This window comes from Carassius auratus, chromosome 50, assembly GCF_003368295.1.
Source record: "Carassius auratus strain Wakin chromosome 50, ASM336829v1, whole genome shotgun sequence".
In the NCBI taxonomy this organism is placed as follows: Eukaryota; Metazoa; Chordata; class Actinopteri; order Cypriniformes; family Cyprinidae; genus Carassius; species Carassius auratus.
The window spans coordinates 20,581,547-20,596,970 of NC_039292.1; the positions used below are offsets into that span (position 1 = coordinate 20,581,547).

The window sequence follows — 15,424 nt, forward strand, 5'->3', positions numbered from 1 at the left end:
ATTATGAAGGGTAAATAACTGTTAATATAATCGTATGATGTATATAACTGTCATAACATTAAGTAATGTGTCTGATACATTAATTCTTGTTTTTTTTATATACGTTAAAAAAAAGTTTTAATTCCCTTTAGTCTGTTTGTTTCCCCCAGATAATCAGATCGTTTGTTCGCCAGTATTAATACACTAAAAGATTAGCTGCAAAAAATGTTTAGACAAGTATTACGTAAAGTTAATAAAAATGGTAGAAAAGCCGCACGGACCATTTATCGGATCGGACCAGTGAAAGAAGCTGCTCAAGCTGAGCTCACACATCAGTCATGCGACAGAAATCAGACTCCGTGAGAATCGTCGGAATGAACCTGCAATTTTCTGTTATAAAAGTTCAAAAACCAGACAAAAGAAAAAGCGCGCAGTCGTGAGGTAATCCGCTCTTTCAGCGAAAATTTATACCAGTGTCCCAAATTTACATAACGTTAACGTTACTCCTACAACCAACCTTTAAGAGGGGAGCATAAAACAGAAGTCATATTCGTCTTAGTGAAAAGTGTTTTTATGATTTATTCATATTGAATATTGTTATGCATCTATTGGAATACCCTGTAATTAAAGCATTTTCTCTTATGAAGCTAGATTGATTGACATGTTTTTTAAATGTGTTGTACTAAATGTGTTTATACTTATGTTTTAGACAATTAACTTTTTCTGTGAAGGAAAAAATGCAACAACAGAATTTCTGCCTGTTAACTGAAACATTTCAAGGTAAGTAACCTATTTAAATTAATGATACATAAATTTTAAATTTTACTTAGACCTATGACTTCCAAAAATTATGATAAAGGACAAATGAGGTGAAATACACCTTTACAGTGTACTTTTGTTCCTCCCTTCTAGTCCAAATCAGTCAAAGGGTAAAAGGTGGGAAAATTTTCTCACATTAGCCGCAAATATTGCCAAATTTTCTGGAGGGAGTGAAAACTGGTTTAGTCTGTCTATAAGTGCAAATGATAGTAGATCCCCACAAAGACTGTAAAAATGTAAACTGTAAGCTTAGCTTTTTTTTTTACTTGTCTGTAAAATCTCTACTTTTGTCATTTAAAGGCCTTCGTGCAGAAATTGTCTTTAAAACCCTTCCTGCCATCTGCACCATACTACACAAATGGAAAAATGGTGTGCACATCATACACGGAAATGAAGCGGTCCTTCATTGACATTCAACCTGTAAGTAAAAGCAACACTTAAAATTACAGTGCCCTGTGTAGTCAAGTCACCTTTATTTATTTTGTATAAGACACACGTTTTACAATACAAATAGTTCCAAGGAGATTGTAACGAATTAAAACTTCCTAATCATCGGGAAGAAGGAGGCGGGAACCGGCGCACAATCAAAACCTTTTAATATTCAAAAATAAACACAAACTAGCGCACCAGCCCCTCACGGCCGACTGGTGCGCATAAATAAAAAGCAAAACATACAATAATGTCCCAGGCCTGGTCCTCTCTCGTCCTTCACGGTCGTCGCTCCAGTTTTATATCCTTCCATCTCCTACGTGGGACTCGAGACAGGTGGTGGGGTGCAGGTGCAGCTCATCTCCAATCACTACACCTGGCCTCACTCCTCATGCCCACGTCTCTCGGCCCCGCCCCACTCGTCACATACCCCCATCGCCCCTCGCAGGCCGGGGGGTACCCTCGAGACTGCGCTCTACCCCCCCCCCTCCCTCCGGGGGGCCGCTCACGGGGACCTGCAGGAACCTGGGGGTAGGACAGACGAGGCGAGAGAAAAGGAGATGGAAGGAGGAGCGACAGGGACGAGAGAGGGGAGAGAGGAAAAAGAAAGAAAAAAAAAATTCCGGTTCCCAGACGCACTGCTGCTCGGCCCTCCACCAGCTGGGTGATCTCCTCCACGGTGCCTGGCGGTGGCCCTGGACGGCCCTCGGCGGACGGCACGACACTCCTCCGCCGCCCGATGGACGGCGACGGCTCCTCCGATTTTGGGCAGCGACAGGAGTCCCCCGTTCCCTGCCCCTCCGGATTCCATCACGGAGGCAGCAGGCTCCGGCCCCCTGGCGAACGGCGCCGACTCCTCCGCTCCCTCACGGACGGCAGCCGCCCTTCCATATCGTTGGCGGCCGGCAGCGAGCTCGCCCGTCCCCGGCAACTCGCTCCAGCCCACCGCCTCGAGCGTCCATGGCGGCACAAACTCTTCGCCAGCTCGAGGGCACCGCGGATTCACCACAGCGGCAAGGGATCTTCAGCAGCGCGTCCCTCCTTCTCCCGGGCTTTGGCACCACTGTAACGAATTAAAACTTCCTAATCATCGGGAAGAAGGAGGCAGGAACCGGCGCACAATCAAAACCTTTTAATATTCAAAAATAAACACAAACTAGCGCACCAGCCCCTCACGGCCGACTGGTGCGCATAAATAAAAAGCAAAACATAAAATAATGTCCCAGGCCTGGTCCTCTCTCGTCCTTCACGGTCGTCGCTCCAGTTTTATATCCTTCCATCTCCTACGTGGGACTCGAGACAGGTGGTGGGGCGCAGGTGCAGCTCATCTCCAATCAATACACCTGGCCTCACTCCTCGTGCCCACGTCTCTCGGCCCCGCCCCACTCGTCACAGAGATATTTTGTATAAAAAAATGATGACAGAATTTAAATTTTTGGGTGAATTATCACTTTAACCAATTTAAATTCGCTATAGCTTTTAACTCATTTAAATTCACTAATTTGTAAAGTGAGTGTATCAATTAAATATCATCACAATGCATGTTAACTGAACCTTGTTTTTTATTCTTTTAAGGTTGGCACTAATTAGTGCTGTACTTGAATCCTGAGACAAAAAGAATCCACATGTCCTGGTGCTTGGTGACAAGGAAAACTATTCCCAAGTTTTTATAATTTTAAACGGGGAGGCGATAGAAGACGATACTACAAGCAGTCGATCTGTGTTTTAAACTTTTCTTTGTATATGACATCTACTACCCAAAGCCTTCTGCTCATATTTGAGAGTTTTTGTAACACACAGTCTTCAATAGTTTCTTCTGCACACTGTCTCCTCCTTAAAAACTTTGTATTTAGTAATCAGTAAAAATCTTTTTTTATTTTATTGATCATCAGTAGGTCCAGCAGTATATTTGTTATTATTATTACTTGATTTTATGATTATTTTTTTGTTTTATTACATGTTATGTTCATTTATTTGAAAGTCGTAATATTTGCCAAGTATGGTAACCCATAATTGGTGCTCTGCATTTAACCCATCCAAGTGCACACACACAACAGTGAGAAGTGAACACACCCGGAGCAGTGGGCAACTATAGATCCAATATCCGGAGAGCAACTGGGGGTTCAGTGCCTTGCTCAAGGGCACTTCAGCCATGAGTATTGAGGATGGAAGAGAGCACTGTTCATTCACTCCCTCCACCTACAACTCCTGCCAGCACAGAGACTCAAACCTGTGACTTTTGGGTTACAGGTCCAACTCTAACCATTAGGGCACAGCTGTGAACTGTATTTGCACGTTTGTGTGTTTTGATATGAATATGAATTGACACATTTGTACATCTTGAAAATGTCAGTTGTATTTTTACTAGTGGTGGGCCGTTATCGCCGTTAACGTGCTGCGTTAACGCGAGACTCTATTTCAAACCACTATTTCAAGCTTGATCTGATTTATCATTGTAAACAAATATTGATTAAAAAAAAGTGTACAGTGATTTCAGTAGTGTCTTAAAAACCCTCTAAAACAGAGAGGACGTTCCAAGAAAATGTCTAATGGGAGCTGCGGACAGACATAGAAAACACAGGTGATCCGAGAAAGCTTATTAAATAACTTCATATTTTTTTTTTTACAATATATCATCATGCATCTGTAAAATCTAAACATGTGAATTCTGGTATCTTAAGATATTTTTGTATTTTTTCCATATTACTATTTTTTCTTTTCTGCATTTCCCCTATTCTCTAGTTTGTTTATTGCTAATAAGGAGCTGGAGGCCGTGAAGAAACAGATCCATGATATTGTGGAGAAGCAGGCCCAGCTGAGCGAGTGGAGAGCTGTGCTGGAAATATTCTGGGGTTGATGCTCATCAGTCCAGGGTAAGTATACAGCTAACCCTCCTACCACCTCTACTCTGTGTGGTTCTCAGCAAAGGCCCGGTGTACCCAGAACACGATCTTCCCAGATGTCCTTCACCCTATTTCACAGTGCAAGACATGAACCAGGCCCTGGGCGACGACCTCTCTCCATCCGCCGCCTCCGGTCTTCAGGATCTCCACCAGAACCCGATTCGCTCCACTTCGCGAGACAGAACACGACGCTGTGATCATCGGAGACTCCATCGTCCGGCCCGTTCATGCTATGTTAGCTGATGGTAAAGTCCACACTCACTGTTTCCCTGGTGCTCATGTTCTTGATATTTCTGCACAGATTCCCATGATCCTGAAGGGTGAGGGGAGCATCGGAGCAGACGTGCTTCACGCCGGGGTTAACGACACCATGCTGTGGCAGATGGAGACACTGAAGAGAGACTTCAGGAGTCTGATCAAGACGGTGCGCAGCATATCGCCTGCATGATGATCATCTTGTCAGGACCACTTCCCACATATAGATGAGGACATGAAAGGTTCAGCAGACTTTTTGCTTTAAACAAATGGTTATAGTCATGGTGTAAAGAACAGAAACTGCTTTTTGTTAATAATTGGAATCTTTTCTGGGAGCCTCCTAGGCTTTTTAGATCTCCTGTTGGACAACATCTCCAGGACACATCGCTCCATATGACTAGTAAGCCAATTCTCAAATAACTGCTATGTTGACTTTTGTTCTACACGCTCAAATAGAAGTACTTGTGCTGTCCAATCAATAAAGATTGTGTTTGTTCCAGTGTTAACTTTGACAGGCATTTTTGATTTAGCATTAGTCTAAACTCCACCAAACTGTTATAAGCATGAGCCTCGTCAGACTGGTCGTGGCGGAGGTGTTGCAACAATATACAGTGATATTCTCAATGTTACCCAGAAAACAGGATACAGGTTTAACTCATTCGAAATATTTCAGTTTAATGTTAGGTTGTCAGACATGCAAAATAAATCTAATGTATCTCTTGCTCTGGCTACTAGGGGTGTGCAGTTTGTGAAGACAGATAATCAAGAGAAGTCAGTTCCAGATCCACCTTCCACACCAGACCTCTCTCTCACGAGGATTGCTGTCTACTAGCATATTGTGTTCTCTTCAGACTTCGGCGGATGCAGATATTACTCAGGGACACGAACACTTGAATATTGCAAGAATAGAGAAAGCAAGAATTAAGATTTTAGAATTTAATGTTAATTGCTTAAATATATATATATATATATATTTAGATATATTTTTGTGGCAGTGTGAACTGGCCATAATGCTGTATGATAGGTGTGAGATTCATTAAACTTGATTTGCTATAATACATCTGTTCATAAGCTATTGCATATTATTTTCATTGAATTATTTGTAGTGGTTTGGTTAAGGGTGTGATTAGCTGACGTATTATTGTGGGAGCTTGTGATTAGTTGATGAATGTGTGCATTGTTAATGATAATATTTAAATGCAATGTGCTGAGTGCTTAATAAGACTTGCATGTTTGTGCATAATGTTTTGACCCTGGATGCTTACAGAAGGGTATAGATATTTAAATATATGGAAATGTATTTATTATTAATATATCTCAATCTATGTGCTTCTGTATGGGCTGAATGCTTTCATTCATATTTCGCTGTATATCCTGTTTTTATTAATAATCTGGGTGTATTACTGTTCATATTTGCTTGTTAATAAATTAACTGAATTCATTTAGAGTATGTATTCATAATTCACAGCTGCTGAAACAGCCTTTAAATTAGTTTGGGCATATGAGGACATAAATTAGGTTCAAGTACTGCATGTCCGCCCATCAGTGTTAATTTCGTTGACTAAATATTTTCGTCATTATTTTCGTCACGAATATATTTTTGCCGACGAAAACGAAACGAAAACTAAAATAGAAGGCACTGATGGAGACTAAAACTATGACTAAATTGATTGACATTATCGTCAAGGAATAAAGGACGAGACGAAAATAGACTGTGACGAAAATCAAATCAGCAGACGGGAGAGATGCGAGGAATGAGCAAAAGAACCGGCAAAACAGAACAGACTGCATGAGAGAAGAGAACCAATCAGAGGCTGACTTATTGAGATGTGAAGCGAAGGTTTTCAGTTTTTATGAGCTCCCGGGAAGTCGGCATTCGAAGAGGTGATAGGGACTTTAAGCAACAGCCTCTGGTGGAACGGCAACGGCATTCTGGCGTTGTATTGCGCCTGCGCGAATTTAACTGCTACTTTGTGACGTTCTAATTTAACGGTCTACTACGGGAGAACAGCTGATTTGCCAGAGTCGCTACAACATGAGAGGTTAGGTAAATAAATGTTATGTTTTTAGACTTATTTACATCATACAATATTAAAAACTCCTCTTCTGACAAAAGATTGTCATTTAACGCCAAAAGCCATCCTTCTCTTGCTTTTTTAAATTATATATTTTTTTGGATCTCAATAAATGAATTAATGCTGCGTTGCGCTGTTCTGTTTTACCGTTGCTTAGTGACTTTTACGTTCTTGGCTACAGCGGTGTGACGGCAAACTTCCGGTCGCTGTAGCCGTTCCATTCGCAGCTGTTGCTTAAAGTCCCTACTGTCTAAAAGAGCGACAAAATGTCCACAGCTCACTTCACGTTTGACGACGAACAAAAGAAAAACAAAGTGTAAAGCACGCAGAGCGCTCATTCGTGGCAAGAACACAACCAATTTGAAAAGACATTTACAGACGAGCCACCCGGACATTTTCTCAAATGTAATTTTACAACGATGTTCTTTTGTTTATTGAGCTAAGCAAAATTGGAATAGTGCAGTGCGTAGATGTTGTAGCATTAAATATTACGAACTGAAAAGTACTGTAAAATAGCCCCTTCTTCAAATTAGATGCGAGCACAATACTAATACGTAATATCATGATAAATACATTTGATTAATACTAATGTTTAGTATATTTTATAATGTTCTACTTGTTGACAATATCACAAATATTTCTATATTAGTCATGTGAAACATGAATGTTCACATCCTATCATTATAAATACAAATCTAGCAATATTGTAGTATTTAAAACATACAATATTGCTAGACAAATGAATACCTTATAAAATCTTGTTACTTTTTTTATCCACCTAGCTGCCAACTTATTAAATATTTACTTTAAATGTATGCACTTATTGTTCAGCTCAGCTGTAAGCTTTAAGGTCCTGGACCTAACGTTATTTTTCTTTTATTGATGGTCAATTGGCAGCTAGTTATTGTTTACATTATCATGACAGTGTTTGTTGCTGCATAAAAGCTTTTGAATCGAAATAAAGACACAGTTGTGTTGAAATAAAGTTGAATTGTGTTTTATATATTTTGGTTAAGTTTGTTTCCTATACCAGCTGTAAAAAATTGTCTAGTAAATCTGTTATTGATTTTAGTCTTATTTTAGTCGACTAAAATACCAAGCAATTTTAGTCGACTAAAATAAGACTAAAATTAAAACAAATCAGATGACTAAAACTTGACTAAAACTAAAAAGAATTATAGTCAAAAGACTAAGACTAAAACTAAATTAAAATTTCGTGTCAAAATTAACACTGCCGCCCATAGAATAATTATAAAAAAATGACCAACTGATTACCAGCACACGACCACCGATCCGCGACGTTGCCATGACGTCAAAGTTACTTACTGGCAACGTCACAAAGTTACGTTGTGGCGTCATATACGCACCTTTCACTTTTCCGTTTGCCACGACGTAACTTTGGTCACCAGATTACGTTGCAGTTCGTTTTTACACATTCTTGTACATTTAAATAATAAAAAAAAAAAAATATATATATATATATATATATATATATATATATATATATATATATATATATTTGTAAATGTGTTACTTGCATATTAAGTAATGTAATGTATTAAGTATTTTTTTATAAAAATACTGATGTTAATTAATATAAATAATTAACTCAACTTTTGGGTAACTTTTAACCCAACAGGATTTTAACCCAATGGATTGGGTTGAAATAACCCATAGATGGGAAGGTGCTATACCAACCCATAGTTGGGTTACTTGTTGGGTTATTCTTAACCCAACATTTTTTAATGTGCAGAGGTGAGGAGCACACCATAGAATACAAGTAGTTCATCCACGCTTAAATTAAGAGATTTGTTTTTGTTTTGAACAGAGTAGAGATTTGACATTTCTATGGTAAGATCTCTCAGAGATGAGGGGTACATTGCTAAAAACACATCCAATGGATTCGGATTTGTTGCTTTTAGACATTGTTCTGCAGTTGGTTCATAAACAATGTACTCAGGCAAATTGCTTTATGCTGTTTTTTTAGACTTTCTGAAACACCTACTCTTGTTTTTCCTTTTAATCAGCTGAGCAGGGGTGCTTTCTGCCAAGGTCACTGGTATGGTGGTAGTAGTAGCATCTGAAGAAGGCAATACAGATGATGAAGCAGCTTCAAGTTGTTTTGTACGATTTCATGTTTGGATTTTGAGTTTCGGTTGGTGACCGCAAGCAGTTTCAGGGATGTTTTCTGCCAAGGGCGGCATGGTGGCAGTAGTAGCATCTGAAGATGGCAACAAAGATGATGAAGCAGCTTCAAGTTTTTTTGAGAGACTTCTTGTTTAAATTGTGAGTTTCGGTTGGTCTTCGCATTCAGGTTCAATTTCCTCAAAATGATCATATCCAAACAGTTCTGCTGTAGAATTCAAAATTCTTGATGGTATGTGAGCTGAGTCACCAGTAAAATCCATGTCAGATGCATTGCTATCACAATCGCTTTCTATTGCATCCTTTTCTATCTTAGGGACCACTGCTATATTACAAATTGCACGCTCTGGATCATCAGTGTCAAGTAAATCCAAAACTTGACTTAAAGTCATTCTGAAAGAGAGTTCATAAAAATAACACAGAATTACATATGGGTAACATAGACTCCCTGTGTTATACCACCGGTCACTATTATGACCGTCTTCATTTATTTGCAGTTTGACAACAGAATAAAGTATGTTTTCATTTAATTTCAATGTGTACGTATAGATAACCCCTTTCATGATGATATGTGCAAAAAAATTATGAGCTCCTCAAAAAGGAACTTAGTATTCTTACCTGTCCTTTCTGAGCTTTGACGTCATCCTTCCGTTAAGACGGCAGTACCAGGAAATAAATGTGTGTGGTCACATGACCAAACTAACCAATCATGTTAGATCTGCCATAAACTCATATAGACATCTTACATTTTCATTATATATGAACATATGCTTCATAATATGAGTTACTTTTCAATTTTACACTAAAAAATGCAAGGAAAAATTGTGGTCACAATTGTGACCAGTGGGATTAAGGGCCCTATCTTGCACCCAGCGCAATTGACTTTGTACACCGACGCATGTGTCATTCCTATTTTGCACCTGCGCAAAGCGCGCTTTTCCCTCCACAGAAGCACGTCGCTAAACTAGTGAATGAACTTGCGCTCCCTGGGTGGTTCAGCGCAAAAAAGGAGGCGTGTTCTGGTGCAAACAATCCCTGGTGCTATTTTGCTGTTCCATTAAACAATGGGCTAGTTGCATATCTCCGCCATCTTGGATTTCCGGTCTTGCGAGTGTGTGCCTAGATATTTCCAGTTGTGCTTAAAGTCAGTGCAGAGAACCGGAGAAGTCCAAATATTACCTTCTGTATGTTTACAGGATTTATAATATCACTTCAAATGCAAATAAGATATACACTGCTATTATCACTATACTACAAATGTTAACTGAGCCAGTGGATTTGAAACTTGTGTATGTTTGGGTCTGGTGAATGAATTAAATACACTAATGTTCACTACTGTTCACGAGATGAAAGTTGAACTCATGGTGTGTATACAGAGCTATATAATGTATTTTAATCTTACCAAATATGTAAATGTACAAATTACTTATTTTTCGAAAATGTTTGCATTATTATTATTATTATTATTATTATTATTATTATTTATATTAAATATTTACCGTGAGACATGGGCTGCGATTTATCTTCAGAAGTATCCATTTCTCGATTGTACACATACATCAGTCTGTTTCATCGTTATTTTCACAACATATTTTATTATTTTACACAATAAAAAAATACATGACTAATTTTAATATCTGTTTAATCTGATAATTAATGCAAAAGAATAACAATATACATGGCTGCTCATAGACAGATAATGATTTATCCTGCAGATCTTTCACAAAACAAATAAACATAGATAAAAACACACACACATGAATACAAACAGCGATATTTTATTTAATGCAAACCTACCATAATTATATTACGTTTAATTGTACAGTTAGTTATAAATTATGTTATCAAATAAAGTTAATAAAACATGCTTTATCAGAAATCTCTGTGCGTCTTGTTTGACAGTCAGAAACATTGATCTTACATAACAGTCAGAACAAAACCAGCTCTTCGAAAATGAAAAGTATTGCATATTTGAGAGGTTTGTGTTTGAAAGAAGAAATCTCCATGGACCTGACCTGACGCTGATCCGCATAATCAACAGAAAAATAAAGCAATCTCCGCGTTGTCTCTTGATGAATTTCCACACAGAGGTACGTAAAATGTAGGGAGGATGTTTCCCCATGTTTTTGATATACCCACTATCCGCTGTTAAATTTGAAAATCATTAATTTCATACATCTATCCACGTTTCGTATGTGAGTTTCCCTTACAGTCAATGCAAGCGTCGCAAGACCGGAAATAAGTATGCACACACTCGCGTCGCTGAAGCTCACCGGCGCCATCTTGTGCAACTAGCCCATTGCGCCACTGACCAGAAAAAACCTAGTAAAGTCAGTGGTGCGTTGCGCGTTGTTCATTATGCTATTTTAAGGGCGCATGCTTGACCATAATGTATAGCGTGCACAACGCGCATACACTATGGTCATGTAATCTACACAGATGCAACAGTTATTTTTGCAAATCATAAATTGTTACACTAAAAAAATATTAACACATGAGATGACGGAGATCATTGTGGTGTGCCACGAAGATGTGAAAAAATAGGCATAAATCTAGCTTACAAATTATTCAGGCTAATTGTAGTAATTAAGGATCAGACCTGTTTGCCCAATAGTGGCAAGACATATATGTATATAAGGACATCTGACAAATTGGTTTGTCCGTCAAGAACCAGGAAAAGAAATCGATGAAACAATTGTGGCTATTTCCTCCCACGCCTGTTTAACCGACGCTATTTTGGGTGGGTTTCTCCCATCCCCATACAACACAACTTCTCTGTCTTTCACTGCTCTTACAAGAACATCAGTCTCCTCGGCTGTGAACCGCTCCTGGCGTGCGCCTGGTAAATACGCCATAATAATAGCAATCCATAATGGAACTTGCGCGCCTGCTTTTAAAGGGAATGTTGGATGACGCTCTGATTGGTTTATTTCACGTTACGCCCAAACCACACCTATGAATAATGAAGCTACTTCAGGCCAACCGATTTTAGATTTGCGCCGGGCTCAAGAGCCATTTATCCTGCCGGGAAAATAGCAACAGCGCCGAGACCCGCCCACAAAGTTGCGCTTCGCGCTTTGACACTTGCGTTTCAGATCGTTAAAATAGGGGCCTAAATGGGTTAATAGCATTGATCTTGCATTGTTATGCAAACATAATTCCTGAAATTTAGCAGTGTGTCCATTAAAAAAAAAAAAAGGTTTTATGCAAATTCCAAATTATACAGTATATAGTCAAAGTCACTTGTCTTAGATCATCGTGATCTCACAAAATTTTATAATAATTAATGAAGCTCTATAGATATATAGATATGAATATATACACTGCACAATTCATATTTTATTTACATAGTGTGTACACTTTGTCATAATACGATGATTCTGGAGCTTGCAGAACACTGAATATGTCTGTGATAAGCTGTTCTGCTCAACACTTTCCAGAGCAAACACAAACACATACTGCATGGATAATTCATTACAGCTTTCTTTGAGGGTGCTTAGCAGGAGCAGCACTATGAAGAAAAAGCTCATTTAATTTAGAATTGTAAAGGGGTGATAGCTTGTTGAAATGGTGTTATAATTCCAAAGAATGTATAAAATAATAATAATCATAATAATAATAAATAACAAATGAAATCTCTCTCTTTCTTCCTGCTCTGACTTTACTGTGGCAGTAGGCTGCTGTCAGGTTTGCATCTCTTACTCTTAGATTCATCTTTGAGCGATTGATGCTATGCATTTATCATTTATGAACTGGCTTTTTATTGTTCAATTATGTAATTGACATTATGTAACATATAAAATGTTATATTTGATTAAGTCTCCTTCAGAAATCATTATTTACAGTTAATTAAAATGGAGTCTGGTTTTGCAGCAAATCTGTGTCCAGAATACAGAAGGTCAAACTGAAGGTCATGAATGAATGGAGCAGAAAACACGTCTCCTGGGACATCATGACATCCGTCTATCACCGACTTGTATGAACATGAGAAAGTTGTACAAACATGACAAAGAAACTACACTTTTTGTATGAGCAAGCATGTGATGCCCAAACATAAAGGTATTAGTTAACCCTTCATCCTCTGACTAAGATTAGAAATGATTTTTAAAATACATAAACACAGTAGTTTATTTTGATACATAGTCTGGCTGCTGTATTTTGAAGTTTATTTTGATAGACTTGAAGGTATTTCATTTTAAAATAAATTTTGTATGTATCTTTTCCCAACCCTGGCTGTAGGTCGCTGCTGATGTACTTTCCAGTTAAAACATATTTCACAACGCAAGACTCTGAGTCACAGAAGACAGGTCAGAAATCATGAAGAGAGAAATCAGGAACAATACTCTAGTTTTTGACATTTAAGTGATGACTGATTGGTGTAAACAGGTCCACATGGGTCCAGAAAAAATTCCTCACATCATTACACCAGCAGCAGACCGTCCTGTCAGCCCAAAGAGCTTCGGATGAATAGATTCATGTCATTATATGTGTGCCCCGGCAGAAATCCTCAGAAACATCAGATCACATATGAAACAGTTTGTAATAAACAATAATGAAAGTTTCAAACAATAGCAAGCTACACTGCAGCAAACTCACTTCAGTGAGTGCAGTCCACATCAACAAATAAATGTACTTATATATATATATATATATATATATATATATATATATATATATATATATATATATATATATATATATATATATATAATTTTTTTTTTTTTTTTTTTTGCAGGAATACAGTATTTCAGAGAATGTGATCTGTTGTGTGCTGCACATTTTGATACATTTAGTTCATCCAGTCATCTTTATTACTTTGATTCCTCAAAATAAACCATGAAAACACCTGCAAATGGAGTAAATTATACAAGAGTGTGCAGCTAAAACATCCCAAATCGGTAAATATCTTGGGGAAATGTAGGATTTTAAACTTTTTAAAATAATTTTTTATATATTTAAATTTGTATTAATGCGAATTCTCATTAATCTTTATTGTTATTAGTTACATTATTTGTTTTGTGTTTTGATTTTATTTTTTGATTTTTTTACATTCTAGGTTTAGAGTGAATGTCCATGCTGAAGTTGTTTTAGGCTTGAAGGTGTTTTGTTGTTTTCTTTCATTCTGCTACATTTAAACAATATCACGTGACAAAAAGTGAAGCTGTACTGAATATCAGCACAGATTCAATCATAGACATGAATCCACAGCAATTTCCACTCCATCCTCATTCTCTGATCTGAAACACAAGAGAGACACACATACTGAACTGACTGAGCACTAACGGTTATTTAAAATAAAATAAACTACAAGACATACAACAACTATGTTTGAAATATTTAGTTAAATAAAATAACAATAATATTATTATTAATATTTCATGCTATTAGAAAATGTGTAATTTAACATTATTGTCATTGCATTGTTTATCATCCTCCTCTCATCAGCAGCTGCAGTGTCTCTCAGCTGTATCAGTGCAGTCACTGTGACTCTGACTGACGGAGGTTTTTGTACGACTCTTTATCACTGTGTGAACACATCACCTCTGTGTACACTCTGACAGTAATAATCTGCTGTATCTTCAGTCTGGACTCCTCTGATGGTCAGAGAGAAATCACTTCCATATTCAGATCCACTGCCACTGAATCTAGATGGAGTTCCTGACTGGAGGCTTCTTATGCCATATATGAGGAGTTTAGGAGCTTCTCGAGGTTTCTGCTGATACCAAGACACACAGTCACTACAGCCAAACTATTTTAAGTCTGACTGGTTTTACAGCTGATTGTAACAGTTTCTCCTTGATTGATGGATTTTATTTCTGGATTCTGAGTCACAGTCACTTGTCCCCAGATCTTTGAAATAAGACAATTTAGACATTTAGTGGTTGTTTTACTGTATATAATATGTGTGTAACATTAAATACAAAATATTTACCCTGAATGCAGAGCGTCAGAGTCCAGATGAGGATGATGATGTTGTTCATTGTTGTTGTTGTGTCTTGTGTGATGATGAAGATTGTGTTCTGTTCTGCTCTCAGTCATGAAGTGTTAAACTCACAGCTCTATAAACACTCTCAGAGCACTGAAGCATGTGCTGATGATGCAAAGAAGTGGGCAGGATTCACAAAAGATTGAGCTGATACAAGAGTATACTCATCCGGCTGTTTATTTAACATTATAATGTTGTATATAAATAGACACTTTCATGTATTTTTTACATGTAATAATTGCTTATTGTGCATCAATAAATGATCAAATTAACAGGGAAATATCAAACAAAAAACTAATTTAAACTGGTAAAACAACAGTAAAACTTTGCACTTTAAATTGGGATGTCCTGTATATTATACATAAAATATCCATAATATGCTGTATTTTATGTTTTAATAATGAAGTTATATTGTGGTAAATTTTAAAAAAATACATCTTGAAATAAGACAAGAGAGGAAAATATATTTTGCAAAATTTATTTAATACCCATCAAAATAGTTGTAAATAATGATGCATTTTTTTAAACTAAGTTTGAAAAGTTATTTTTTAACCAAGTTTAAAGTGCCAGGCGCACAACAACAACTCAGTATGGCATAAAACAAATGGCCCATTTTATTTCAAACGTATACAAGATGCAAAAAAGCTACATGTAATGTGTTTTTTTTTTTTTTTTTTTTTTTAACTATGACTGAATCCAAGTTGAAATACTCCAGAGAACACCTTTAAGAGTTTAAGGCACATAATGTGGTGTCATTACCTATACCTCATGGCTAGTAATGGCCGCCAATAACCTTTTTCGTCAAACCTGTTACCGTCAACCCTGTAACCATT

General features: G+C 37.5%; 1 long non-coding RNA gene across 1 annotated transcript; it reads left to right on the plus strand.

Annotated features, from left to right (window-relative positions):
• The first annotated feature begins 3,763 nt into the window (after window positions 1-3,763).
• LOC113067321 (uncharacterized) lies at window positions 3,764-4,314 on the plus strand. The gene is made up of 2 exons (XR_003279309.1): window positions 3,764-3,808; window positions 3,989-4,314. It is a non-coding gene; the product is annotated as an uncharacterized LOC113067321 (long non-coding RNA).
• Window positions 4,315-15,424: the final 11,110 nt, after the last annotated feature.